The sequence below is a fragment of the Zootoca vivipara genome, chromosome 4 (assembly GCF_965207765.1).
Source record: "Zootoca vivipara chromosome 4, rZooViv2.hap1.1, whole genome shotgun sequence".
Taxonomy (NCBI): Eukaryota; Metazoa; Chordata; class Lepidosauria; order Squamata; family Lacertidae; genus Zootoca; species Zootoca vivipara.
In genome coordinates this window covers 7,912,101-7,927,903 of record NC_142587.1, presented here as the reverse complement: position 1 = coordinate 7,927,903, position 15,803 = coordinate 7,912,101, and the positions used below count along the sequence as shown (strand labels likewise).

Here is a 15,803-nt window from a genome sequence, read left to right as displayed (position 1 = left end):
TATGGGAATCCACACTTTCTTTTGTACAAAGTTATTGGATAGGTGCACTTTGAAACTAGGGGTGCCATGAATAGCTGTGATTTCCTACTCCTAATCACTGTTTCAAGGAATGCACAAGCTGTGGGGCACTTGAGACAATGGCAGAATGATTCAGATCAGCATTAATTTATACACTACTGTCTGTGCCTTGAAGAGGAGGGATGTGGTATACATTTAGGGTAATGGTTGTTTTATCTATTCAGCCACCAGAGAAATGTGATTGGGATATAATCCTAAGCAATAAATACAAAACAGTCATAGGCCACCTTTATGTCAAAATGCTCTACAGGCTGCCTTACATCAATTGTTAAGGAACATATGAATTATCCCCATGTGTGCCCCATGGGTGGGGAAGCTGGTTGGAGGGCAAGAATAGTGCTCCATGGCCAGGCAGCAGTCCAGCTATGCCGGTTGGCCTTTGGGGAGTTGACCAGAGAGGGAATGTCTCTCTTCTGGTCCACTCCTGGATTATACAGTTGGATGACCTTTGTGGTCCCTCCAACTCTAAAATTATATGATTCTATGAAATCATAAGTCACAGCCAAGCACTGTTTGGGATGTGATAGGGGATTGGGAATGGAAGAACAGTTCCTAGTTGCTTTGCGCTCACCATTGCCTGCATGCCCTTTTCACTTCATTCAGAGTTGATTTTGAATACTGTACTTCCCCTAGTATAAAGATGCACAAAATGCCCCCTGTTGTAAACAAAAACTGCTCCCTTTCCCTTATGGGGTACACAAGAGCCCTTATAGAGTCCTTTGTACGTTCTCCATCGGTAGGAGAAAATAACAGAGGCCAACCAGAGAATACTGAGAAGCAAAGCAGCTAGTAAGTCTGATCTTTATTAAAGGTGTTGCAACAGGGTGCTCCCCCACACGCATGAGAGAGGAGGAGGACCCAGGACAAAGGTGTGCAAGCCCTTATATAGACTTTTGAACTGCTCACCCTGGAGCGCAAGACCACCCCTCCATACATCATACATACATCAGAGAAGGGGCGGACTACAACAGAAATCTGAGTGCGTTGTTTTTATCCTGTCTGCCAGGTTACCTAATTAGATTACCTGGGCATCCTGGCAACTCTTTCATTATGATAACTACTCAATTATTGAATCCAGATCACAGCTCACCCTATTCATATTTTAACTATGCCCTTGAGACAGGATTTGTGAGCAAAGAGACAGTGGGGAAGCTCCCCATTTCATTCGACCTTACAGAGAAATATTTGAGGTCAATTTGGAAGAGACAAATGGTTTCAGGACTTTTTCTGTGGGTCTCAGACATGTGGTCTATACATTTATGTATGTGCTTGCTTGGTACATTTATGAACATTTACTTTATATACATAAGACCTTAAAATTCTTATAACACCCCTTTACTGGGAACTTACTTATAAGGAGGAGGCTCAGACACACACTCATATATATTTCAAGTTAGCTCCACCCACTGCTGGCCATGCACCCCGCAGTCTGCATACTCTATAGGCTGTGCAGGCAAAAAAAAAAACCCATATGAGAGATTCCCACCCATGAAGGGAATGTCTGTTCATACATCAGTGTGTCTATTAAGGCCCTTCTCACATGTGCTGAATGCATGGAGAATGGTGCATGTGGCTGGGACTAGCCTGGGGGGGGGACCTCTTTATGTGCAATTTGGGCATATGGGGAGGTGTCATTGGGGGGTTCCAGTCTTACACTGCACTCCAGACCACCTACTTAAGTTATAATCCTGTGGCCCCATTGTCTGAGAGTCTGATGCATCGTTACCCCCTATATTTGCCTCTGATGTTGTGTAAGAAGCACAAACACGGGGTTGTGTGTTATTTCCAAAAGAGCTGTAACACTGCAACCCCAAACACATTTACTAGGCCATAAATTCAGCAGAATTCAGTGAGTCTAACTTCTGTGTAAACATGGGCTGGCACTATAAGACTGTAATGCTTAGCCACCTTAATGGTGAGTCTCTGATTTAAATCAATAGGACTTTCACCCCAGTAAACGTGCTAAAACTGTTTTTTCCATGTGCTTTGGACTGAGAAGAAAAACACCAGATAAATAAATGTTTTCAAATACGGTTGGAATGGGGGAAGGTGTTTGCAAGCATCATCTGGGAGGCAAACATAATCTAAAAATAAGTTATTGTTATGCGATTCCTTTGTGATTTTCTTCTCCTTTGTACACTATTTTTAATGAATTCCCCCTTGTGATGCTTCTTACCTTTTGTTCTCTGTTTGTTTCATTAGTTCTAGATTGTTTATGGTTACTTGCTTTTTATTTTAACTGCATTTGCTATTCCCTGCATCTATCCCCCTGGACAGACATTCTTCTCTCTTCCACATTACTGCTTTCTATGTGCCAAGATTAAATACTCTTTGATCTACTTTGCTCCCACTGATCCATTTACATCTCTTCTGTATGTTTTTCTGGTCCTCGGATTACTTAACCCTTAAGTCCCTGATTTATTCTAGGTGCCAAGCTCTGTTTTCAGTTATCTCTCAGAATCTGATACTTCACTTTCTGAAACTATGATTACAGAAATGTGTATGGCCATCTTTTCTCCACCAGCTATTTGCTATCCCAGATTACCTATAGAGTTTTTCAGTGGAGTACGATGTTCCTTCATTGACAACTTCCACTGTGCCTTCTGCCAGGGTGTCCAAGGACACAGTCCCACCCCCAGTAATGATGTGACAGTAATTATGTAACACATGATGAGTGCTCCTATGATTTGAGCATTTGAAATGCATGTTTCTCTCTTTGACATCTGGTGGGAGGGCGTTCCACAGGGTGGGTGCCACTACCGAGAAGGTCCTCTGCCTGGTTCCCTGTAACTTGGCTTCTTGCAGCGAGAGAACCGCCAGAAGGCCCTCAGCACTGGACCTCAGTGTCCGGGTAGAATGATGGGGGTGGAGACGCTCCTTCAGGTATACTGGACTGAGGCCATTAAGGGCTTTAAAGGTCAACACCAACACTTTGAATTGTGCTCGGAAACATACTGGGAGCCAATGTAGACCTTTCAAGACTGGTGTTATGTGATCTCGGCAGCCGCTCCCAGTCACCAGTCTAGCTGCCGCATTCTGGATTAGTTGTAGTTTCTGGGTCACCTTCAAAGGTAGCCCCACAGATAATTCCAGACTGCTCATGGCCATCACATATCAAACTTTCAGTGCTGCGTGACGCTGGTGTTCCCACTGACCCCTCTACATGTTAGAGGCTTTTCGTCATTTTAAAAATGTACCCATAACCTGCTGAGATGTTTTCGTCCTAGTTGGCATATAGCTGGGATGAAATTTGGTAACACTGTTCATGGGATGTGCCAAGGTTGTTACGACTACTCCTGAGTAACGACCTTCCACATGCTTGTCTTTCAAAAGTCTTTATTAGTGCACATTATTTACAGTGTAGTGAGCTGTCGGTTTCATGTCTTCTCATTCCGAATCAGAATCCGGCACTGCCCCCTTTCGCGATTTTGACCAACATAAAAGCCTTGGGATAGTGAATCTCCTCCCCTTTCTCTTCCTTCTCAATACTGGGGTTGGGGGAAAAGGGTCTAAGGTCTGCCCTAGTCCTGCCCACTCTTTCCGCCTCTCTCTCTTCCTGCCTGTGGAGCAGGGGCTCTCCGGTGCTGCCAGAGCCCTGGCACTCCTTCTCCGTCTCCTGACTCACCCCTTCAGGCTCCTCGCTCTCATGACTGCTTGAAGATGGGCTGCTTCTGATGAGAGGGAGGGGGTTCTCTGTAATCCCTCCCCCTTACAGGATGCAAGGAGGATAGGAACAGTCTTTGGACCCAGAGCTCCAAGGATTGTTAATGCAACCCAGTAGAAGACTGTTAACGCCCACTTTTATAGTGCAGATCCGTGTATGTTTGATTCAGCTCCACAGGTTAAGCAGCATTCTGGGGCAGAGTTTGTTCTGCTACAACAAAGCACCTTTTAGGTTTCCTTTCTTTTTTTAAGTTACAGAAACATATGCAGCCTTTGGCTGCCGACACTACCGTTTTGTCCCCAGAAACTCGGCACCACCACTTCCATCTCGCGTACTGACACTTCAGATTAATTGCCAGCTTTTCCCCTGCTGAACTCAGCCAGCAAGCCACTTATGACTCCAGCAGATGTTTCTGCACTTCTAGCAAGCTAAAAAAGTTTATGTTCCCTTCCGCTTCCTTCTGCATTGACAAATTAACTCCACTGCAGCAGAAAAATTAAACGGATGGGGGGAGGAGAGACAGAACCACCAAAACTTATAGCAAAGAAATAACTAGTTATCAAATTAATTTGAATAATGACCCTGTTAACACCTCACTTCTATCCAAGTGGGAGGGCTGGAGTCCAAGCTGAGAATAGACAGAGGCCCAAACTGACCCAGTAAGAGAAAGAAAAACAAACACCACGTTCTTCAACTGAATGCTTCTTCAAATAATCTTTGGTTAACTGAGCTTCAACCACTTTTTTTGGAAAAAAAAGGAAAATAACCTAGTTAAGTTCAAGCCCAGTCCTGACCCCGTCAAGCTGCTGATGACATAGTCTGAATCTTTCTCCTAGCCCCTCTTGAGCCCCCAGTCACACCCTGTGAGATCTCCTATGTCATAATATCCCAGACTTCCTTAACTGATGTTGCAGAAGCACCAGTTTCTGCAGCAGGTAAGGAAGGAAGACTGTCTCTCTCTCTCACCCACCAAACTTGCTATCTTCTTCCCTAGTGCTCTAAAGCCTGATATAATTTGATAGGAACATGGAGAGAAGGAAGAAGGCCACCCTACCTGCAGATTTGCAACCAGAGGAGTGTATTCTATGGACTGAAGTAGTAAATACCATATATCTTCCAGCTGGCTCACTGTACACAGAAGAATGCTCTGCTGTGATGAGGCTAGGGAACTGTGGATCTGAATTGTCTGCTTTCAGCTTAACTTCAGTTATATCTTCATGACCATCAAAGAAGATGCAGTCAATTTCACCCTTCTTTTTCTTTTCCTTCTTTTAGCTTTTATGTTTGATATCTGGTGTTGACTTAATGCATATTTTTTTCCTTTGTTTTTCAAGCTATTACCACATTTTTTCACAAAATATTAATAAGACAAGATTATAAAATCATTGAGAATTCCACTAAAACATAAAAAGTCAAACTTTTAATGTGGTTATTTATCAAGCAAAACTAAATTATATTAATTTAACCCAAATATCTTTTGAATTCCCAAGTCATGTTACAACTTTTTAGCACCCCTCATTTTTGAAATTTGAAATATTCAAGAAGGAAAGGAAAGGAATCAAGATGTTCAGAAACTAATTGCAAACTAGTTACTCCAGACTAATTTCAGAACAGTGCCCTCCCCCTGCAAAGCATAACAATTGCAAACAGTATCCTTGCCTGGCAGGAAATACTGTATTTACTTGAGTCTAATGCACCATCGAATCTAATGCGCATCTCAATTTTCAGAACCTTGAAACCAAAAACAGTATTTACTGGTGAATGTAAATGTGCCATCGAATCTAATGCACACCTTAATTTTTGTAGCGTAATTTGGCCAAAAGAGGTGCGCATTAGTTTCAAGTAAATCAAGAGTGCCTAGTGAAAACCAAAAGCTAGCAGAATTAGTCCTCTCCAAGCTCCAAGCTGTATTTGTTCAATTCTATTGATCCCACTGTTATCGTAAATGGGGTCTACACAGTTATAGTCATAGTAAAGGTCGAAAGGCCATAACAGGCTATTTTCTAGTAGTGTGACATGCAGACATGTTCACAGACGACCATCGTCTGCATACTCATGTTTTCGATCAACCTGGGAAGAAGAGAATGAGAAGTTGTTTGCACGAGGAAGCCTCTTCCCTCAGTACATAATCCATAATATATTGAACATCTCATAATCCCTGGTTTAGAATAATAAAACACATGTCTTTTCGAAGCAGCCATAGCAGTCCTTCTGGGAAAAATAAATGAATAAGTAGAAGCACACAAGACTAGCACATCAAGTACTTTGTCCTCAAGGAAAATAACCTTTGACCAATCATTTTAGAATCATTTCTAAATTGTGGCAATTTCTTTCTTTCATGTTTGAAGTCATTGAATTCCCCCCTTGGCTTGTTTTTTTCCTTCATTCATTGTATCCAAAAATGGAAACCTCGGTAGAATCAATTATTAAACTTTGTTTTTGTATATGAGTAGTGCCTCAGACCAGCAATTGGCTGCCAACCAGAATAATAGTATCACAGTATCCAAATAATAATGATTGGAGATATTTTTAGTTGTAAAAGAAGCCTTTGAGACATTAGCTCCCCAATAACCAAATGCAAAATAATGCCCCCCCTTTCTCTAAATGGATCCTAAACTCTCCATTTGTGACCAGTGGTTTTTCTGACAATCAACTCACAGGAACGTGGGTGAGATTGTAGTCCCAGGTAACACAATATTAACTTATATTTAGGCAAAGGTGTTTCTCCCACTCACAAGAATGGATGATATGACATTATTTGGAAAACCAGTGTCTGTTTGAGACAAATACCCATAACAGTGTGAAAGTGTTCTGGTTTTGGAGCAGAAAATCAAGCATATATGTGCATCCTGGCGCTTTATGCTCTGAGCATCAATGGCTAGGCTTAAATATACAGAGAAGAAACACGTTAATCCCACAGCAGTTTAATGTAATATCAAAGTCATGAACCTCCTCTTTCTAAAATGTGCGAAACTGCCTTGAGTCTAAATTGAAAAAGCAGAATGTTTCCAGAACTCACAGTTGAAACCCTGCAAAGTGAAGCATCATCAAAGGTTTCTGAGTAGGACTACTTTAGGAATATGTGAAACCATTCCTTCTGCTTTTGTGCAGTATTCCATCTCTCCATGCTTTCAGAAAATCACAGGAAGTCAATGGAGTGCCTTTGAAAGCTACATGTGTTCAAATAACCTGTGCCTGCGGAGTTTTTACACACATGTCTTGAAAAAGCTCTTGCATCAACTCACGCGCATTATAACAGTGGATAGGCTCATGCATGTCTGCCAGTTAGGCTTATGGAATATCTGTTCAAATGACCATTGAAAGGCTTATCCAACTGACAGCAAGGCATTACTGGTAGGCACCTACACACATGTGCATTTTATTCTGCCTCTATTTTCCTCTGTTCCACAACATGATTGTACAAGAGTTTGTACCGCTACCCCGACCCCCCTGTGGAAAATAAAAACCAGACAGTTGAACTATTCAGAAGCTTCACGATAATTGCCCACACCAATGGAGCTTCACGATAATTGCCCACACCAATGGAACAACAGTATCCACACCAGAAATAAACCATGGCAATTTACTGCAATCCTCCTAAACTTGAAAGCTTGGGTAGTTCAGTTGGTTAGAGCAGTGTTTCTCAACCAGTGTGCCTCCAGATGTTTTGGGACTACAACTCCCATCATCCCTAGCTAGCAAGACCAGTGGTCAGGAATGATGGGAGTTGTAGTCCCAAAACATCTGGAGGCACACTGGTTGAGAAACACTGGGTTAGAGTGTGGTTCTGAGAAAACCAAGGTTGCAGGTTTGATCCCCATATGGGATAACTGCATATTCCTGCATTGCTGTAAATTCCTGCACTGCAAGGGGTTGGACTAGATCAGGCTTCCTGAAACTTGGCCATCCAGATGTTTTGAGACTACAATTCTCACCATCCCTGACCACTGGTCCTGCTAGCTAGGGATCATGGGAGTTGTAGGCCAAAAATATCTGGAGGGCTGCAGTTTGAGGAAGCTTGGACTAGATGATCCTCAAGGTCCCTTCCAACTCTACAATTCTATGATTCTATGATTCCTACTAGTGACAAAGTGGTATAGCTTCACCCAGCACCAGCTCGAGTTCTAGCTCCTCTCTAAACCACCCTTCATGGGATTTCAAGAGGAAGGAAGAAAAAACAACCCAAGTAAATCATCACATGTTTACACATATTACCATCATCTGCAGAGGTTATTGCAGGTATGAGCTGTTCTGGTTGCAGAAAACAAACAGTTTCTCTTTAAGTTTTGTGCTGTTCTCAACTAGAGATGAGACGTCATGCCCTGGTGGAGCCCTGTTCTTCCTGCAGGGTCAAAGTCTGGGGTGGGAAAAAGAGAGAGAGTAAAAAAAGACATGAGCCTCTGCTGGAGGTGAGGAGAAATTTGATTCAATTCATGTTTAAAGGTAAATCTACATGATTCACATTTCCCGAACTGAAACACAGCCATCTTTCGAAATCCACACTTCTTTGAATTTTGTACTGTGGTTCTCCGGGCAAGTAATGTGAAGAAAAATTCTTTACTAGGGCAAATTGTGCATAAAAATGCATATATTGATTAAAATAACATACAAAAATGCATTGGATTAGGGGGAAATGCATGGAGAAAATCTATTAAGCAAAGCTGTACACAAAAATGTGTACAATGGTACCTCAGGTTACAAACGCTTCAGGTTACAAACGCTTTAGGTTACAAACTCCACTAACCCAGAAATCGTACCTCAGGGTAAGAACTTTGCTTCAGGATGAGAACAGAAATCGTGCTCCAGCGGCACAGCAGCAGCAGGAGGCCCCATTAGCTAAAGTGGTACCTCAGATTAAGAACAGTTTCAGGTTAAGAACGGACCTCCGAAACGAATTAAGTTCTTAACCCGAGGTACCACTGTAATTAGAAGAAACTCACAATAAAATGCTAAGAAAATTTTCACTGATGTGGAAATGTGGAGACCTGAATTGAAGACCAGAAAAAAAATAGGAACTGAGAGAAGCTGGCAGTTCCACTCATTTCTATTCTCTTCATGAATGGTCCTAGATGGTTGTCTCAAGAAAGGGCAGGGCAGGCTCATAGGTTGGAAAGGTAAGCTGAGGTTTGTTTTCCAAAAGCAGCCAGTGGGTAAAGAGAAGAAAGAAGCAGAGGGGCTGGCAAGACCAAGGAACCAAGAAATGTTTGCAGGATCAGGAAGGAGTGTGGGGACAGTCTATGACAGAGCAAGAAGCAGAGTCTGTGAGATGCACCTACTAGATGCAGTCTTACTATATTGCCTGCTACTACTTGCTTTGAATTCTTATTCATGGCTCAGAAATGCGTCCAATTCATTTATCATTCATAAATGTGTAGCAGAAAGGAGAAACATTTTAGGAATCGAGGAAAACAGAGGGATAACCATGTGGGTAGAACAAGGCAAAGATCTGAAAGCTACATGGCGTCAAGAAGGCCTAAAAACATGCAGTGGCTCAAGAAGTGGGCTCCAGACTAGCTTCTCAAAGAACCATCACTTGAATCTACTCTTTGCTGAGAACACTGGCCATAATAAAGGACCGTAAATCAGTTTTGCAACTACCAATACAGCCAGATCCATAGCCCAAGCTGGGGATCACCCATTCAGAAGCGGTGAATTGAGCCCACCATAGTGAAGTAACCAAGGTTCTGTTCAAGAGGACCTGAGCTCTCCTGTGGTTTGGAGCAGAGATGGCAAGAGGGCAAGCTACTTAAATTGTTGGCTTCCTCCGGCATGCATTGAGCCAGCCAGAACTGTTCCAGAAATAACAAAAGCAGGCATGCCAATTTTGGTGCTGATTCAATAGCCCTCCCAGACTGCTATCATGGGAAGAGCTTTGGCTGGAATACAGATAGGCTGTCCAACAGAAGGAACTATCGCCAGGTCATTTTCACAACTGCCCTTGCATGACATTGCAACTCATCGAAATTCATCTAATGGTGAACCGCCTCTTTTTTCCACAAATCCTAGTCCCCAAACCACCTCTTTCTTCTGTGAATGCTTTGGCTGAATTGCTGAAGTCCACATCTCCAAAAGAAATAATGTTTATGTATGTGCATCTGAATTTGCTTGATTCAGCACTTGTCACCATGTAACTTCTACCCATTCCCTCCCCTCCCCTCCCCTCCCCTCCCTCCCCCTTCTGTGCTTCAATTTATATTGTAAGCTCTACAGGAAGGAATGATTTTGCCTGAATTAGCCTTTGATTTGTGTAATATTTCACTGTCTTCATACAAGTAGTGCTTCTCGGTCTAAAGTTGACCCACTTGTATACCAAATGCAACACCATGTTTAGTAGTCTTTTTGTAACATTAATGGCTGTGTGTTTGTTCCTAGCGAGGCCATTTGATGTTTCAATAAATCTATTTCTTGAAAATTTGTACTTCCATTCACGAATGAGAATCTGGTGCCCTGCAGGCAAAGCCAAACTTAATGACACCTCACAAGTCACAAGTAAACTGTGGATCCAAAATGATCTGCCTCAAACACTATACAGTGCTACCTCTAGTTACGGACTTAATTCATTCTGGAGGTCCGTTCTCAACCTGAAGCTATTCTTAACACGAAAGCTCATACCAAAATAAAAACTTAGTTGGTCTTTAAGGTGCTACTGAAGGAATTTTTAAATTTTGTTCTGTGTTTCTCCGAAAATAAGCCATACCCCGAAAATAAGCCGTACCCCGAAAATAAGCCATACCCCCAAAATAAGCCACACCCCGAAAAATAAGTCATACCCCAAAAATAAGCTGTGCCCCGAAAATAAGCCATAGTTATAGGCAGGTTAAACTTGTAGGTTAAACTGTACCATACTTAATAATAATAAAAAAGACATCCCCTGAAAATAAGCCACTGTGTTTTTTTTTTGAGGAAAAATAAATATAAGACGGTGTCTTATTTTTGGAGAAACACGGTAGAGGCGTGCTTTCCGTAATGGGGCCTCTTGCTGCCGCTGTGCTGATGGCGCACAATTTCCGTTCTCATCCTGAGGCAAAGTTTTCAACTCGAGGTAACTCTTCCAGGTTAGCAGAGTTTGTAACCTGAAGCGTTTGTAACCTGGGGCGTTTGTAACTCGAGGTACCACTGTACCAGGGAATGTTAGTTTTTGTAATCTTGGGTGAAGATAACCCAAGCTGGAGGTCCTGCAACTCAGAATGAACTACTGCAGTCTGTCAGCTTCTGTCACAAAATTGGCACTGAACACCAGGAAGGGTTTTGCAGCAGTGCAGTCTGTGTGGGGTGGGCTGTCGTCCAAGCTACAGTGCACAAAACATTAAGCCATGGATATCTCTCATACTTTTGAATACACTGTTAAACCATGAACAACAGAGGGTAGGCAAAAGTACTTTTGAAGACAAATCTGACTAACTATACTTATATAATTTGATTTTATACATGTTATTTTGCTGCTTGCTTTTACATGTTTGTGAACTGCCTTGCTATTTCTTCTCAAAATAAAGGGCAGTATAGATATTGTGTTAGTAAATAATAATAAAAATAATGTTGACTTTTTCACATTCAGCTACAGCCTTTCCTTAGGGGGGACCCTTACTCCAGTCACCACCTGGTGAGACTGAGCAGAGGGTAGGTCTGAAGTGGAAAAAAAGAGGACACATTTTAACTATGGATTGCTAGGACGACTCTCATTTTACATACCCATGAAAAAGAGGACATGTCCTGGAAAAACAGGGCATATGACAATGCTAGCCGCTACCCTCACATCTGCATTGTCAGACAAAGCAGCTTGGGCAGAAGCGGGGACAGGCAGACCTCTACACCAGCTTGGACCGCTTGGGCACCTCACAATCCAATAGATCCCATACTCCCTCTCTGCCCACAGAATGCCACATTGGGGGGGGGGGGCATTTCGCTGGCTGACCCCACAATAAGCATGTGGAAAGGGAGGTCTGCATGACGGGTGGCTAGTAGGGCAGCAGCAAAGGCTGGCTGGGTGGAGGGATACCTCTGTTCTATCCAATCCCCACCCCAGCCGGTGAAAAGGGGAAGCTAATTCCTCTGCTATACTGTTAAATATTACTCCCTACATTTAAGACTAACTTGAAGGTGACTTTCCATAAGAGACATCATTCGTGTAAAATGCCCTCTTTCTTTACTAGCAACCCATAGTTGTGATATATAGATGTTTAAGGAACAAAATATTTTCAAAATCAATTTGTTTTTTCAAGCATTCTACCCACTGCTCATTGGTTGAAGGTTTCAGCAGATATCTGGTATATTTCATATTTGGTTCCATGAAATAAACATCTGACAACTTGATTAACTTGTACACGTTTCCCCCCCGACACACACACACACACACACACACACACACACTGCTTGGTGAGTCTTAGAACATATTTATTTTGAAAAAGATATGAACTGATGGTATTTCTGAAAGTATACAGTTTTGTATACAACATCCATATGCAAATCAAGGAGGAGCCAAATCACATATTCTAAAATATATTGAACCCAAAATAAATCAAGATATTGCCTCCTTGGGGTCATTTGTGCATTACATATTTTTCTTCAAACAGCAGCATGAGTAAATTATGTATTTACTCTTGCATATTAAAACATTGCCATTTGGGAACTCTTTCCCTGATCCAAGGTTGAATACCTTCATCAAAAACAGAAGAGCTGTTTCCCTTTCCCCCCCTCTCTTTTAAATATAATAATGACGACTGCAGAGCTAGCATGAAGGCAGCAAACATCAAGGTCTATCAGGGTTCATCCACACTTCCTTTTGGTTCTCAATTTCTAAACATGGATCCTGGATTTCCAGGTCTGTCTTTGTGTGTTGTGTCTGACTGGGGAAACCTATGTTTCACCATTGAAATGGAGCAGATGTCAATCCACAGAAAATCCAGTTGCCATTTGCTCCCATTCAGCAATAAAGCATAGGTTTTCCTGGGGAAAGTGCAAGTCCAAAAAAATAAATTAAAAAATCCTCAAACATGGAGCTGGAAATCCGGGATCTGTGCCTAAAAAAGCAGAACTAAAGAAGGGATTTTCTTGAAACCTTAATTAAAATATGGCTTTTAAAAGAGGGGCAAGGGAAGGAGATGTTGCATCTTCTTTTCCCCTTCTGACGGAGAGCAGGGGGTCCAATTCTGCATATTGCTCCTTCACAACCAGCTTCCATTTGCAAAGGAGCACCTTGCACCTTTCAGGATCAAGGCCTCCATGCAACAGCTGCTCTGCAGAGGCATCTATTTTGCATGGCCTTAGACAGGAAGGAGAGTCAGCTCCACCTTCTCCCGGGAAGACACAGCTGGCAGTCAGGCGGGTCTCAGCCTTTTCATGGGAAGCCCAATGCATGCCTCTCTTTCCTGCCTGAGGCCCTGCTCCCATGACAGCCCTGTATCCCTTTTGGTCCTCCAACGTGACCCACAGTGATTGGTGCCTCTTTCAACCTGATTCTTTTGAGGCCCAGATCCTTCCAAAGAGGTCTGACTTTGCTTGGGATTTGGGCCTCGGCCAAATTCAGTGCACAAGCCTAGCAGTATGGTGTGTGATTACATAAAATGAAAGTAAAACCTCCGCCACCTTCAAAGATCTCCACTCACCAACCACCCATACTAGAGATAAATGCTCTGCTTTTGTAAATAAAAGAAATTTAGCAAAGGTGTCTGTTGTTCCCATTTTCTTGATTCAGAGCAGACGTGCGTACAGTGGTACCTCGAGTGACAAACGCCTCAGGTTACAAACGCTTCAGGTTGCAAACTCCGCTAACCTGAAAGAGTTACCGGTATAGAGAGTTGAGAACTTTGGCCCAGGATGAGAACGAAAATCGTGGGCCCGGCGGCGTAGCGGCAGCAAGAGGACCCATTAGGGAAAGCACGCCTCTAGGTAAGAACAGCTTCAGGTTAAGAACGGACCTCTGGAACAAATTCAGTTCATAACTAGAAGTACCACTGTATGTTCTACTAACTTAATAGAACAGTTATATTTACATATAAGGGCTGCCTCAATCTGTTCCAATCTTCTTGGTTAATTATGTTATCTCTGTTATAAATTCCTTATGCATCTAACTAATTTTTATTTGGCAGTTGGAATATTAGATGCTTATTTATTTATTTTGTTGGCTCCACTACTCCAATATTGATGGATGAATCTTTGCTTTAGTGCTTGCCAACTTCAACTTCTCCAGGTCAGGCTAACATCTGTGGTCCATAAGTTGGATTTTAACACATATAACCCTGTTGCTAAGTCAGTCAAACAGTTTTGGAAAGTCCCTTCCTTACTGACCTGTCCATTTAATTAACTTGAATAGCTCCCATTAATCAGTGGGCTTCACCCCAAGCAGCTGAAGACACAAAAGGAAGCTAACAGTGCGTTTATTATATTAATCACAGAAAAAAGTATTGGCAACAGTGTCATTAATAAGTATTTGAATTGCAGGCATTATTACTGAATGCATAATTATTATGTACTATTATCTGAGCTGATTATTATCCATTTTCTGGTACTTTGGCAAAGGACTCAAATTGAGGTTTTCAAAATGGTCATGAATTTATATACCTCGACTCCCTCCCCTGCCATTGTTTTACCTAAAGGCCACTAGGTTAAACACATTGGTAAAGGAAAGGGAGGGAGGGTAGCCTGGCGAAAGAAATGCCAAACCCAAGGTTAAAGCATAAATTATACCCAAGGCTGGTTTAAATTAACCTGCCCTCTTATCTCAGCTGTTTGCAGCAGAGCATATACAGGATATAATTTCACAGCAGTGAATGTCATCTATAGAAGGGAAATCGGACCCTCCTATTCTAAAACAAGGTCAGTGGTTAAGGAAAAGGCGGCTGTTCTCATTAGAAAGTGGTGGACCCAAGGGCTTGACTAAATTGCCTCAAAAGTGCAAAGGTTAATAACATTTCTCTTTTCCTCAGCTGAAGAATTTACAAAGGGAAGAGGGCTGATTTCAAAATAGATCAGCACCCTGGTTGTTATATTTATTTTCCGGGGGGGGGGGGCACACATAAACTTTTCTTTGCAGATAACTAACAGGCAACCCTCAACATCTATTACGTGAATGTGAAACTTCTGGTGGTGGGGAGATGTGAAGTCATGTTGTGTAGGGCACCCAGGCCATCAGCAGGTGTACATTGAGACTTAGTCAGGCAGAAGGCCAACAGCAGGTGTAGCCAAGAGCCAGTGACAGGCCAAGTCCATTAATTCTAGTTTTGTCGCCATTATCCTCCCATGTGGGTTCTACAAAGGCAACATGGAGCCCCTAGACTGGTTGTAAGCAGGAAGGCAGACAGGTGGAGGGCTGGCTGAGGGCAGACTGATGTCGGTGGGGCAGCACCCCAGTTGCTCTAGGGGGGGCCAACATCCAGGGGAGGTTAACAGAATTCTAGATGGCGTAACTTCAGTCAATGGTTGGCAGAGAGTGGTTACAGCTGAAGGCTCAACCAGGCAAAGGAGACATGCATACCAAGGGAGCTCACCACAAATAGCACATTGGACAGAAAAGTTTAGCATAGTGCTCTCCGCGCTGTGTTAGCTGTCAACTTCCCTGGGATCTTTGGATGAATGGCAGTATACACATCTAATAAATAATAATAGCTAGCTTTTCTACAGGCTGGTTCTTTTTTTATGAGCGTAAACACTAAAAACACTACTCTCTCCATGTACAATCTGAAGTGGCTCCATCCAGAATTTTATCAGCTCAGCACAGCAGTGGTCAGAGAGGCACCACTTACCTGGCTTCCCAGTGCTGGCATTGATGCACAGGGAGTGGGCACTGTGTGGGCAAGGGGCAGAGCCAATCCTCCACTCCACTGACCTTCCCCTCTTAGTGACCGGCAAAGACCTAACACTGGAAAGCTGCCCCATCCCACTGCATCCTGCTGCCTCAGCGTATCACCATATTTTGTGCAACACATCAAACAACCTCCCCCCTCCCCACTTTCTCAGTCACACCATTCCCTCCCCCCTGAAGGTTAGACATCTGCATCCCAACATAGAATGTGCTGCAGCTTCTCAGCACAAGAGATTGACAGCAAGAGGAGAGAGCAGGGGAGTT

The 15,803-nt window shown here is 42.8% G+C and overlaps 1 long non-coding RNA gene across 1 annotated transcript in view; it reads right to left on the bottom strand.

Annotated features, from left to right (window-relative positions):
* LOC148685834 (uncharacterized) overlaps positions 1–15,803 on the bottom strand; it is a 60,785-nt gene that overhangs the window by 1,123 nt on the left and 43,859 nt on the right. The window contains exon 2 of the long non-coding RNA XR_015949828.1: positions 7,958–8,099. This is a non-coding gene — a long non-coding RNA (uncharacterized LOC148685834). The remainder of the gene's footprint in view (positions 1–7,957; positions 8,100–15,803) is intronic.